This window comes from Bombus pascuorum, chromosome 13 (genome assembly GCF_905332965.1).
Source record: "Bombus pascuorum chromosome 13, iyBomPasc1.1, whole genome shotgun sequence".
Lineage (NCBI taxonomy): Eukaryota > Metazoa > Arthropoda > Insecta > Hymenoptera > Apidae > Bombus > Bombus pascuorum.
In genome coordinates, this window is record NC_083500.1 from 4,406,162 (window position 1) to 4,418,844 (window position 12,683).

At 37.2% G+C, this 12,683-nt stretch overlaps 1 protein-coding gene across 1 annotated transcript in view; it reads right to left on the reverse strand.

Moving 5' to 3' along the window:
• The window catches only part of LOC132913755 (uncharacterized), a 161,333-nt gene that overhangs the window by 72,210 nt on the left and 76,440 nt on the right, over positions 1 to 12,683 (reverse strand). The gene's annotated exons all lie outside the window — the stretch shown is intronic.

The window sequence follows — 12,683 nt, forward strand, 5'->3', positions numbered from 1 at the left end:
GAGCTTGGAAACCGTGTCTCTGACCTAGTGGCGCGAGCACGCCGCGAGCTGGTTGCGCCAACGCGCGCGTTCATTCCTTTTCCTGGACGGTTCATTCAGCCGTGGAATGAATGGGAAAAGAAAGGTGCCACATTGCCGTTGGCCGAGAATAACGGAGATTGGACGAGGGACGACGTAGCCTGCAGTTCGAATGACCCGTCGATTGAAAAAGCACAGAATGCCCTGCTGCTAATGGACGCAGTCAAGGCGATGGAAAGTGACGACAGTAATTTGCTGGACGCGACGACGCGACGTCTCCTGTAGACTAAGAACACCTACCAACCGGTGAATGTGTTCGATGACCTCGGGGCTCTTTCGAAAAATTTATGTTTTCAACCTTGTTTGAACGAACGATGGTTTGCTATATATATGAATATAGCACTGTTATAAAAAATATAGCACGAATTTTGATAGAACTGTGCCATTATATAGCGATGACAAAAATTCGCTGCATTAACGGCTCGTTATTTCGTTACTAATCAAGGTACTATCATTTCCCATAGAATTATAGTGCCAAAGAAGTATCAAATTTTTACGGCAATGTCAATTTTCTTTAACAATTTGATTTGCTTCTGAGAAGAACTTTTTCATCCCCATAGATTTATGATTACGTTTAAGAAGCTTAATATAAGCATCTACAAATGTGTAATATGTTGGCAAAACCTATTTATCGGTCGGAAACAATGATTGACAATATCAAAATTACATAACGTAAATGTAGCCGTGAAATGAAATATATCACTGTTTCGTTCGATCAAACGTGCATCAAGATAATTATCAATTATCATTATTTCGTACACGAAGGTAGGGAAAATCTTTAAGTTGTTTTGCCTTGGTTAAAATCATTAACTTTTAAGATAATTTTCTGAAAAAGTAAGTTAAATGTTTTAAAAAGAAAAAAGAAATTACTTAGAAACAGTCGCAAATGCATGGAACCCAAGCTGCGTTCGAGTTGCGACAACTGGAAGAATACGTACTATGAAAGAATTTTTACACACATTGCGTTAAAAATTTCATCGATAGTGCAATATTTCTGCTTGCGTAGGAAATGCATAACCATCGTAACTGTCGACTTTTCATTTCTCTGGATATCGTAAAACTTTTCCGGAAGACATTGAATACAAAGTGGAGTTCGCGATACGGATAAATCTAGAAGTTGCACGGTAAAAATATCGATAAAGAATTCCAATTCTTTCCAATATAAAATTTCCATATTTATATACAAAGAACCTACAAAATAACAATCTTAAAAATGTAAAAACTTAAAAAGGTCAATCGTATGAAAAACAAAGGCTATACAGTGTGTCCGGTTTATGTCGAGCCGCTCAAATACCTCGAAGGTGAATGATTCAAAAATTGTATGAAATGGGGGGGGGGGGATATATTATAGTCTTGTGTATTTAACCTTATAATTATTATTATTAATATGTAATATAAAATGAAGGTATCCGTTAAAAAGTTATTAATATATCCTTGACAATAGGTTTCAAGGTCACCGTAAGATAAAATACACAAGAGTATATCCCTTTTGATATCGTGAAATTTTTGTCTTAAACGTCTTTTTATAACATGCATGTCTTTGAAAATAAATATTTAAAGTGGACACACTGTATGTACATAAATGTCGCAGATACTCGTGAAAAATATCGGTCAATTTCCCAATTAACGAACCAACGAATCTTTTATCAATTAATTATTTGCGGTTTGCGAAATCTTTTGGGAGACAACTCTGTGTCCGAAGGCAATAATCAAATAGACCGCAGTCGGAGGGTACATAATAATTCGCACGAAAATATACATGGTGCATCAGCCAGCTAACAATGAACTGTAGAGTTTGCAGTCGTTGCTAATTAAAGGCGCAGGCTGGGGACTGCAATATTCGACTGACTGCGGAATTATTGAATGGCTGGATTCTTCCAATGCCGCGATCATTTGCACCACCAACCAGATATTTTGGCTTTCGACACTGTAGCCTTGCTTACCTTCTAATCGATTTGCTGTAACAAGCATAGTCTTTCATCTATCATATTTCTCTTATTTGTACTTGAAAACTATAGACTGGCAAAGTAGAAAAAGCTGCATGTATTTACTGGCTCGATTGCTTTCGATTTACAATTGGTAATGTTGTTTTGAAATTCTTTAAACAACAATCTATTCGAGTTATTTTCGTAACGTGGACGTCATTTCCACGATTTTTTGCGTCTCGATGCAGTCTTCTCATTTCGTCGTATTGATTTTCAATGACGCTTCGCGCCAACACCCCTGTTCACTCGGGTATAATTCGTTAGTTTGAAAATCGTCACGAGCTAGGCCAAATCGTTCCTGCCCGTAAACATTTGCGCTACCATAATCAATTTTCCTCTCAGCGTTGAGTGACAATTTGAGTGGAGTGCGCGCGTGCACTCGTTACACTGTAAACAATTTAACCGCGACTCATCTGAAATTTCGTCCCTACCAGTGAAATGTTCGGCGTCTCTTCTGCGGACAGTCGAAAATTCATCGTGGCGTGCGTTGATTGTTCAGAAGACGCACGAAACGAATGGAAACTGGATGCAAACACCGGTAAGATCTGTTGTGAATAAGCACACACTTTATTGCACGCTAATAAAAAGAAACAAAAGATAAGTGTAAATCCTTGGTCGTTAAGCTATTTGTAAATCTTTTCCCATTTGTAGATCTTTCTCTTAAATCTCTGAATAATTTGCATGTAGATACGTGGATTATATCTTTAATTATCGTTGATGTTGTGCTTTTATTTATTTTCCGTTATTACGTTATTTAAATTCGATGCATTTTCTGACGAAGTAAAACTTAAAAGAATATGCTTCATCAAAGTCGAATATTGAACATCTATAATTTCAGTTTTGGTTTATACATAGTACCGTGAAATTTCAAACATCGAGGCAATATATACGCAGAGATTGGTCAGCCTCAAAGCCAGCGAAATAAACCGAATTTTCATGCAGGTAAACTGTTATACATGGCGAAATGATTACCCAAGTTTTGATTATGCAATACGGAATATCAAGCACATTTACACAAGAAGTACGTTGAAAGGATAAATCAATATATAAATTGTAACGTGTAGGAGACGTAGAAAAAGTAACATTATGAATTTCAAATTTTTTACGCTACTTCATCGATCCTTTTTATCAGCATCATTTACATATCATCTTAACATTTGAACATTCCGATAGAATTTTATCTCACACTCGTTAAATTTCCCAAGATTCGTCGTAGACTTCCTTCAAAAATATAAGAAATCCAATTTTGCAAAAGCTTCAATATTTTTACTGCTCTGGGTTATCAAAGACCCTGAAAATTTTTGCAAGTTAAATTAAACATTTGATATTTTTCTATGGAAATACACATCTCTTGTGAAGAAACTGCAGGCTAAAATTTGGTTTAGAGAGTGAAAAATCCGGAGTAAATAGTGTACCAAAGATAAAATACAAAAATTCACCGTGTCGTGAGTATAATAGTGAAGGTTATGCAACGTTGTCCGACAACGACGCCCCAAAACTTCGTCTCGTCGCAAAACGACATATCAGAAACGTACACGATGGACGGTGACACGTGCAGGGTGCGGAAGTTCGCGGTCTGATTCAAAACGAGTTTTCAGCGTGGTTACTGGTACAAATAAATGGCCAGGGTGCCAGAGGCGTGCCAGGAGAAGACAAAAAACAGATCGACAAAAGCGATCGATACTGTACTTTCATAGACGACAATATAGTCGTGAAATATGGAAATTATTTTCTGATTTTCACGACAATATTCTTTTCGTTACCAAAACGAGATTATTCTGATACTTTAAGAATTGTTTAAAATTCGTTTAAAATCGTTTAAAACCGTCGACAGTCGCTCTTTTCATTCAACGACGAGCATCGAGTGTTTTCTTGCGTTTCGGTTAATGAGAAGCAGCAATTTTTTTCCTCGTGGAATTTATTGGTCGCAGGATAATCCGATAGCGGCCAATTGCGGGGATATTTTGTCAGCGATTAGATGGCGATTCAGGACGGTAAATTTTTCCCTGGGACGCGGTGCTACCGATTAAAATGGAAATTTCGGCGGAGCTGCATTTGCATAAATAACGGAGAAGTGGCAAGCGGGCGCGTTGAATGAAACTGAGAATCGTTCGTCGGAATTTATGTTTTCAATTGTTTCCTTTTTTTACCATCGATCGCTATCGGTACGATTTCAAAACGTATCGTTGCCTTGAAACGCGTACCACAATCATATTCCATTAATTCTTCCGCCATGGCGATGCCGGCCTGAAGTTTTCGTTGCTAGGTACCGGCAATTGTACGTTGAATTGCAAATACGATAACTTAATTGAATTTCGACGAAGCTGATCCGTCGGACAGACGGGATTTCAAGCTCGCGGATTAGCTTTATCGCTTCGTGTTATTTTAATGCACAAAAATAAAAGCCTCCGGCGGTTTCGGGTCAGCTACTTATGATCTCTCTACAATTTTTTTCATTTCATCAGTTAATACAATTTTGCGGGAATCATTCATATTCTTCGAATTTACTATCACGGACCGCTAGCAATCCTTGCAAGATCGATAACAAGTTTTCGGATCGGTACGATCTTTAGTCACGAAAAGATACAAAGAAGAAAATTTCAACAAAATATTCCTGCTAAAATTCTAGCAACAGCTATTACGTCTATATGGAGAGTTTTGCCTCGAGCAAAGTTTTTCTTGTTCAACTTTATCTTATCATCCGAGCTTTTTTTATTACCCTCTATTTTCGCGTTCAGAATTTTCTACAATAGTTACCTTCGGGATTTGTTTTCAAGCGGAATTTTCATGCTTCTGAACATGATCGAAACTTCACCGTTCCTTACAGTACAGTACAATCGCTAATTAGATATCAATCACAAAAGCTTTTACAAGCTTTACACGAGATTCCCTTAAACGAGATTCTTTGTGCAAAGAGCGTGGAAAAATCGAGTTCGCTAGTTGAAAAACAAAAGAGAGCGAGCAAGGAACAAACACGTCAGTTTCTATCGTTATCGTTAACGGATAATTCGATCCGTGCTGATCTTAATTAAAATACTAGATGGCCGAAAGAGGGGAAGCGGAGGCGAGGGGCATGGCCAAAATTCACAACCGTTGAAAATCGAACGCGACGCCGTTGGGGGGTGGTTCGTAAACGGGGTAGACTCGCGGCTAATTCGAGTCTACCCTTTAATTATGATTCTGCGGGCCACAGGCGCATCGCCAGGACCCAGCCTAATTAGATCAAACGCTCACGACAATTTCATTTGCTCGTGATTCGCCAATTAACGTGGTACGCTCGCGATCGTACTCTACGTGTTCGTGTCGACCAGTCAACCCACCTCTCCCCACCCTTTACCCTTCGATCTCCGGTCACCTTCGCGAGCCCTTTGAGATGACCGAGGATCGTTCATCTCGATTTTCCTGTCCCTTTCGGACGGCTGCTCGCATGGAAAATTGAGTGCTCGGTTTTGCGAGCATCGGTAAGTGCCGGGAACCTGTTTGACGCAATTAGAGAGGGTTTGAAAGCTTTTCGGGACGACTGCCGGTGTTGATGCCAGAAAGATGGAAGCGAGGGTGCTTACCGAACGTGTTTGCCGTGATTAATTATTCAAATGGAGGTCGATTAAGGTGATAATTTGATGAAAAAGTTGGTGTCTTGTCGAATCGAAGGTAACAGAATTATTGACAGTTCTTTAAAAAGAGAAGGAAAATTAAATTGAAAGTAAAAGGTTTTTACATTTCGTAGCCTTCTACTGTGCCTAGTACCCAGTCAACTATTTATGTTATAATAAGTGAAACAGAGAAGATTTAATGACGTAACATAGTGCAAACAAATTGTTACCTCGGAGTCAGACAAATTTCAATCATCGCAGCCGAAGAATTGAAGCAAAACAAAAGAACGCGCCCCAGTGTATATTCGAGATGCAAATAAAAGGGAAGATAGCGAAGTGAGCTTCGAAAAACCGTCGATTCAATTCGTCCGGCTTTCTATCCGCTGGTTCTGGTTTATTTAGCGGAACGTGCTTTTCTCTGGCGAAATTGAACGATAATCTTCGCCACAACCACCAGTAAAACAAAAAACGCGACTCGCGACGGACGCACAGAACAAACAGCAGCCCGCACAAAAAGCTCAGTTACGTTGGACTTTTGATTGCTACCAGAATTCTCTTGGGTTCAGTTTTCCATTAGCTGTAAACCGCATTGTTCCATTGCCTGGATGCTTGTGTTAAACGCAATAGAAACTTAATGGTGCCCGCAGGTATTAAAATGCAATCCAGCCAATTGAAAGCCCCACTTTAGATCGATCCCCTGATTTAGTGCAGCGCAGGTCGTTCTGCTATCTCTGATCTGTCATTTAGTGTTATTTTGAGTGGGCAATAGAAGGGTATTGCTAGCTAAAAGGAAACGCAATAACGAAATACGCTATCCATCAAAAATTTACGAACCCCTTCATTCAGTATTAATTCGAAATTGATTTCACAAACATATCAATAGTAATTTTCTTTGTCTACATACACGATGTCTCGGCTAAACGAGACCATCTTAAATAACTGCCTTGTTCACGATTGTATGAACAAATTTCTCAGAACGAAGATAAGCTATTTGAAGGAGCACGCATGGTAAGGGTGGAAAGAATATTTTCTCAAATTCATGTTTTAGAAGATTTCAAATTCATCGGTATTTTTCTAACTGGAACTCTTTTTGCATCAGTGGATATGATTTTTTATCCTCTACACAAAAGTGTCAAGGTACTTATGTTGAAAAATGCATAATTTAGATGATTTTTCGATTCTTATTTTGTCAAATGTAGTGTATGAAGCACAAAAGAAACATAAACACGAGAGTATTATCGCGTTTTTCCTTGTTTTTCGTACGCCATGTTTTGCGAAATTAAAGTTAAAATAAGTATTTCCCAACATGCTTTTGTATACAGAATAAAAATTCGCATGCATTGGTGTCAAAAGAGAAATAGAGCTTTATTTAAAAAAGATATCGACAATTGAAATCTCGTGAAAAAATTCTTTCTATCGTTGTACGAGTCCCTTAAGATAGCTCAACTTTATCCTGAGAAATGTTTCATAAATAAGGCAGATATTTAGATGATTTCATTTTTTATCCGAGACACACTTTGTATATTTTCTGATCGAAGAACTTCCCAAAGAAATAGAATTCCAGGTTGAATGTTTTCTTAAATCCATGACTTCTATAAAATATATAGAAGATATAGACAGAATATATAGAGTGATTAAAAGTATTTGTGAAAAAATTATAAGGAGACTTTATGCAAAGACACGAAGATAACATTACATAAAAGGACGGAAATTGTAAAATGTAGAGGAAACTGCAAATACGATGTTGAAGAGGTTATTTTTGCACTGCATAAATTGAAAGAAGAGCTAAGGATATCAATTTTTGCACTGTTTCGCTTTATGGTAGCACCGAACGTAAAGTGTAACGCGATCATGAAGGAGATTATATTATACGATGTGTAATAAATAGCTGCGTTTTCATTCTCTATTATGGTTTGATGTTACATAACGAGGTTACATGTTTCGCGTTACCGACGTTCGCTGCAAGTGAGTTGGTGGATTTAAGTTTCTCGGGAACTTTACCTGGAAGTTTCCTTTAATAATTATTTTCAGTTGTAGGCTGTTCGACGATATGAAACTTCGGTTCGAAAGTTTTCCTAATGGTTATGTTCGACTCTTGGCGTGTTTGAACTGAACGTCAGTTCGCGATTGCTTTTACTTCTCCCGTTGCTACGAAAATTTCCTGAAATTTTTTTTATGCTCCTCCTTCTGCTCTTTCAACGCTTACTACAGCATTTCTTACCTGACTCGAATTTTTATAGCATATCGAATCCGATAATAATGTGCATTTTGGTGGCACAGTAACTATCATTAATTGTTGAAGTATATTTTCTTTTGCAAATGTTGTCAAACTATTAAATTAATTCTTAGATTCTCTTGCATTGTTACTTTCGTTAATTGCAGATTGCTGAAAATCGCAAAGTTGTAATATTTGAGACTCTTAAGTTACTTCTTTACTGAAAATTTCCTCGACAATGTGATATAATATCAACGTGGTCATATATCACGATGTATACCGCTGAAAAGAGGAAACACACGGTATCCAGCGATCTGATCCTCGTTCATTGGAGTTCAGATATCGAGTAACTATACGTCTGTGGTATTGAGCCATCGTGGATTCGTGCTAAATGAGATAGAAAGTTAGACGAGCCTGCAGAAGTTAGGAAACTGTCTAGAAATTCAAGTTCAAAGGACTCTCTTCCGATTATTACCAGGAGGAGCTTAGGTGAATCGATTCTAGATGTTCAATCTCTCTCTTTCTCTCTCTTATTATATTGCTTTATGGCTGTAGTAAATACGTCGATAACAAGTAATTCGATACACGAACCTTGTCTGAAGAATGCTATACAGCGAACATTATATCATAAAATTACTTTAATAAAAATTTAGCTTCGCGCATGAAGTACAATTAAACAAATATTATTTCTTTAGATACTGCATAATTCTCTGCGTATTATTTAATAAACTCGTCTAAAAAGAAATAAACCAAGAGTGTGAGGTTTAATTAACATTATTAAGTTTCCTGCAACTTCGATAAACACCTCTATCATCCCCACCCCCAGGCGATACGAGATTCGCCCTAATACTACCCTATCCTTCATCACAGTCTCCATTTCCATGTTATGTCTGCGCTAATTGAAACGAATCGTAAGCGAAAACTCTGATACAGTAACAACTCGGATGGAACTTGCCGAAAAAGCGAAAACGTGGAAGTCGAGGAACGGATCATTTTATAACGTGACAGAATGGACGGTGCAACGTCGACCATCGTCAACGCCATAATTAGTCTGGCCCATAGAACTCATCGGAACCTACACAAGTTCTCGATTACTCTCGGCTAACTAACAGCTTTTAACTTCGCTGTCTAAAACTCGCATCTGGAGAAATCGAGTAACAAACTTTGATGAAGCTGTGAAAGCACCGGGGAAACAGGCGGTTTCGCAGCTTGTATTCAACCAACTTTCTCTGGCAAGAAGTTGCTAAGATAACTCTTGGTTCTTGGTAACTTATGCCACTAACCGCTCTATACGAAGACCTTCATGTTTCAATTGTGGCTAGTTAATCTGGGCATTTAATGGACAATGACTTGTTCCCCTTCTATGATCGGTAGATTTGAAGAAATTGCTTTTGTTTTGATACGAAATAGTGAATTAATAAAGAAGAATTAATTTTAATTTAGATCACTCGTATCCCTCAAAAAGATTAGTTATTGTGGTTCTTAATTTTTGCGATGGTGTAATAGTATCGCAGACTAAAGACTTCTCGAGACCGTTTCAGTACAATAAATATACCCTTAAGCATTATTATTTTAAGAGTACGAAAAGTTTGGGGCGTTTTAAACGGTTTGAAGCATTGCAGGAATTAAACTGTAAGTTTCTGTGGCGAGCTATTAAAGTATTAATTATTATTATCGTCCTCCATCGCATACTTTCGCAGCAGCATAATCATTTTACGCGGCATTAAGATCCTCTGGGACGTTCAGTGACTAAGTTTCGCTATCCTCGAAACTTTCAAGACATTCTTCCTTCGTTTTGGACGACTTTAAACATATTTCAACACTTCGGGTAACAGATAATTTTAAACAATTTTCAAGCTATTTAAATAACTTTTTCTCGCCGGTTGATGATTTAATAAATAGCATGGTAACGAAGGATCTTGTGTAGTAAAAAGAAGGAAGAAAATACGAGAATGGTGTAAAGATACACAGTGAAAAATAGATACCTCTCAGATATTTATATAACAAGCGTCCGCCGATAAATTAAAATAAAAGCTACCAAATTGGGTAGCGTTAACTTGTACTACCTTCCTTCCTTTCTCTTTTTTTCTAAATCCTTTCTGTACGCCTTTCACAGAAAATACGCTTCCCCGTAAAATCCACAAATTCTGCCGCCCCGTTTTACATAACAAATTTACCGCAGCTGTAACAGAACGCGTAGCATAAAAAAAAAGCTTCAATAAAACTTCTGTCGCAGCGTTAATGTAGCAAAGCTGCGCCTCTGCGCCAGTACCATTTCCCAAATACTGTCACACGAAGATAAATATAATAAACGCTGTTGCAGTTCCACTATAACGATTAAAAAGTTTTAGCAACGATATTTAATCGACAAAATTGCAATTGCAACACTTAGCTTGCAACTAAGAAATTTTAAACAAGATTGTAAAACGTTCTACAGCAATGGTACATTGGAACAAAGGGGAAATACCCCGTCTACTTGCAATTTAATCGCTATTTCTTTATAACCTGATACCATTATCGATGAAAAGTTTTATAGAAAGTACGTTACGAACTTCCACTTTTGAAGTGATAATTTCGAATCGAAAGTCTTCGAAAGAACGTTCAAATTCTATAACAAAATCGAATCATTTCATATGATAAATTTCTTGCAGCAAGAAACGCAGAGATTATGTCTATTTTATTTTTATATTTTGCCCAGTAATTGAACGGTGAAGAACTTTATGTATGGGACGTACCGATTTAAGAGCGTTGTCCCTCCTCCAATTCACGTCATAATTTCCTGCTGTTGATGATTATATTATTGTTATAAATCACATAAAAGTAGAGAAAATCAGAATGACGGAGCTGAGAAGGGTGATTTTGGTAGGCACGCGAAAGGACTGCAAGAGATGAGGGCATGTTAAATCGTGTATCACTAATGTTGAATAAATGTAGTGTAAGCAGAACAAGAGCGACACAACGAACGTCAACTTGTCTCGATGGCTGAAATTACTTGGTTGCGAGATATCGTCATTAATCTTGATCAACCGATAGCCTGTACTGGTCTCTGTGCACCAGTTCGACATTGACAGAAAACTTTGTTCATAAATCTATGTCCCATACTCCATCAAATATTTTTACTGTGCCTTTATTACGGCTATTCGATGAACGTATTTAAACGAAGAACGTGTCATTGTTAAAGAAGAAGAGATCGAGAACATTGTGGGACATGTTTGATTTCCAATCAATAAGAATGAATGAAGAAATATTTTATTTAAAAATGAATGATTGAGCAGTGTGAGTTTTTAAACAGGAGATGCGTATGAGAAAAAGATTATAAAAAAATAGGAATTGTTGAAATTAACAGAATTGTTGAAGCTGAGGGATTGATGATTAGGTTACGAATGTTTATATTTTTAAAAGAAACCCAAAGATGTAAAAATATTTAAAATATCCAAAGTACTTATAATTTAATATCCGTTAAGATATATAGCGAGTAAAACAAATTTCTGCGTAGATTCCATTTCTCTAACTGTGTTCATAAAAATATAAAATTGTATAAACACTCGCAGTTTAATGATTATGATAAAATATAGTTTCGAGTAGTATAGAAAGAATCATTCTCTAGTTTACTAGGTAAAGAGAAGGGGAAACGCACGAAGAGCAAATGTTCCTCGGAGGCTGTCTGACCGAAGTTGGAAGTTTCTACTTATATACCCGCTCGAGAACTGTTTCAGCTTAAAACAAATACGTGTGGGAAATAGAGAAGTGCGAATGAGTTAATCTTCCTGTTAACTTTCCCTATTTACGACATTACAACATTTTGATGGAACAAGCTATTCGGTTTATATTAACCATTTTGTTATAAACTTTTCAGACTTGTATTTCTTTGTGCATAATACTCTGATTACTTCAACACGCGAATAAACTGTTTCGTGTAGAAATGCAGTAAATGAGAATAGTTATGATTATCACAGTTTTTGGCGTCTGTGATAACCTGGTAAATCGATAATTCGTCACGTGAGGCAATTACCGAGGAAACCTTTCGACACTCCGCAGTTGTCAGTTGCAATTTGAACCCGGCCCTACGTTTCCCTATAGGTAGCTTTCTCTGGCCAGTGGTTGGATAAACTTTATCAAAGCCATGCACAACTCTGACATCACCTATTCGAACGTAACCTTTGATAGAAACGTCAACCAAATTCTAAACTGTTCTAAACGATATGCAACTTTCGAACGACCGTTAGAGAACTATCGATTTCTCGATCAGCCAAGGGAAAGATAATATTACGAATATTTTCTTTACATACTTCAGTAAAACAGAGCAGAATTTCTTATTAAATTACTCAGATTTCATAAAGGTTAACATGGCCAAATTTTCTTGGTTAGAATATACAGGATTATCCACTTAACTCGGAACTCGTGCTCGCGAGAACATTGAGAATGACAACAGTGTAACACGTACCTCTACTACTACAATCTACTACTACAAAATGTTGCCAGCTATCTAATACTAAACTGTCGAATACTGCTGTTAAATCTGTCGCTTAGAGATACGTTCGGTTTCTTATGAGTCTGAGTAAACTTCGTTTACAGACTAGTCAGACACTACACTACGAGGGTTAAATTCACTTCTATATTTTTAAACTGGCTATGGGTTAATATTACTTCAATAAGGTGTTTTGTTGTCTTCAGATTCCAATTGCTTTCCATGTTCCGTATTCTTACATTCGATAGCAAAGCGATCCAAAATCTCGTAATAACGGTTAATTCGTAGAAAGCGATCATTAACAAATTTTAAAGTACGACACAAGAGAAAATGTTTAAAACGTA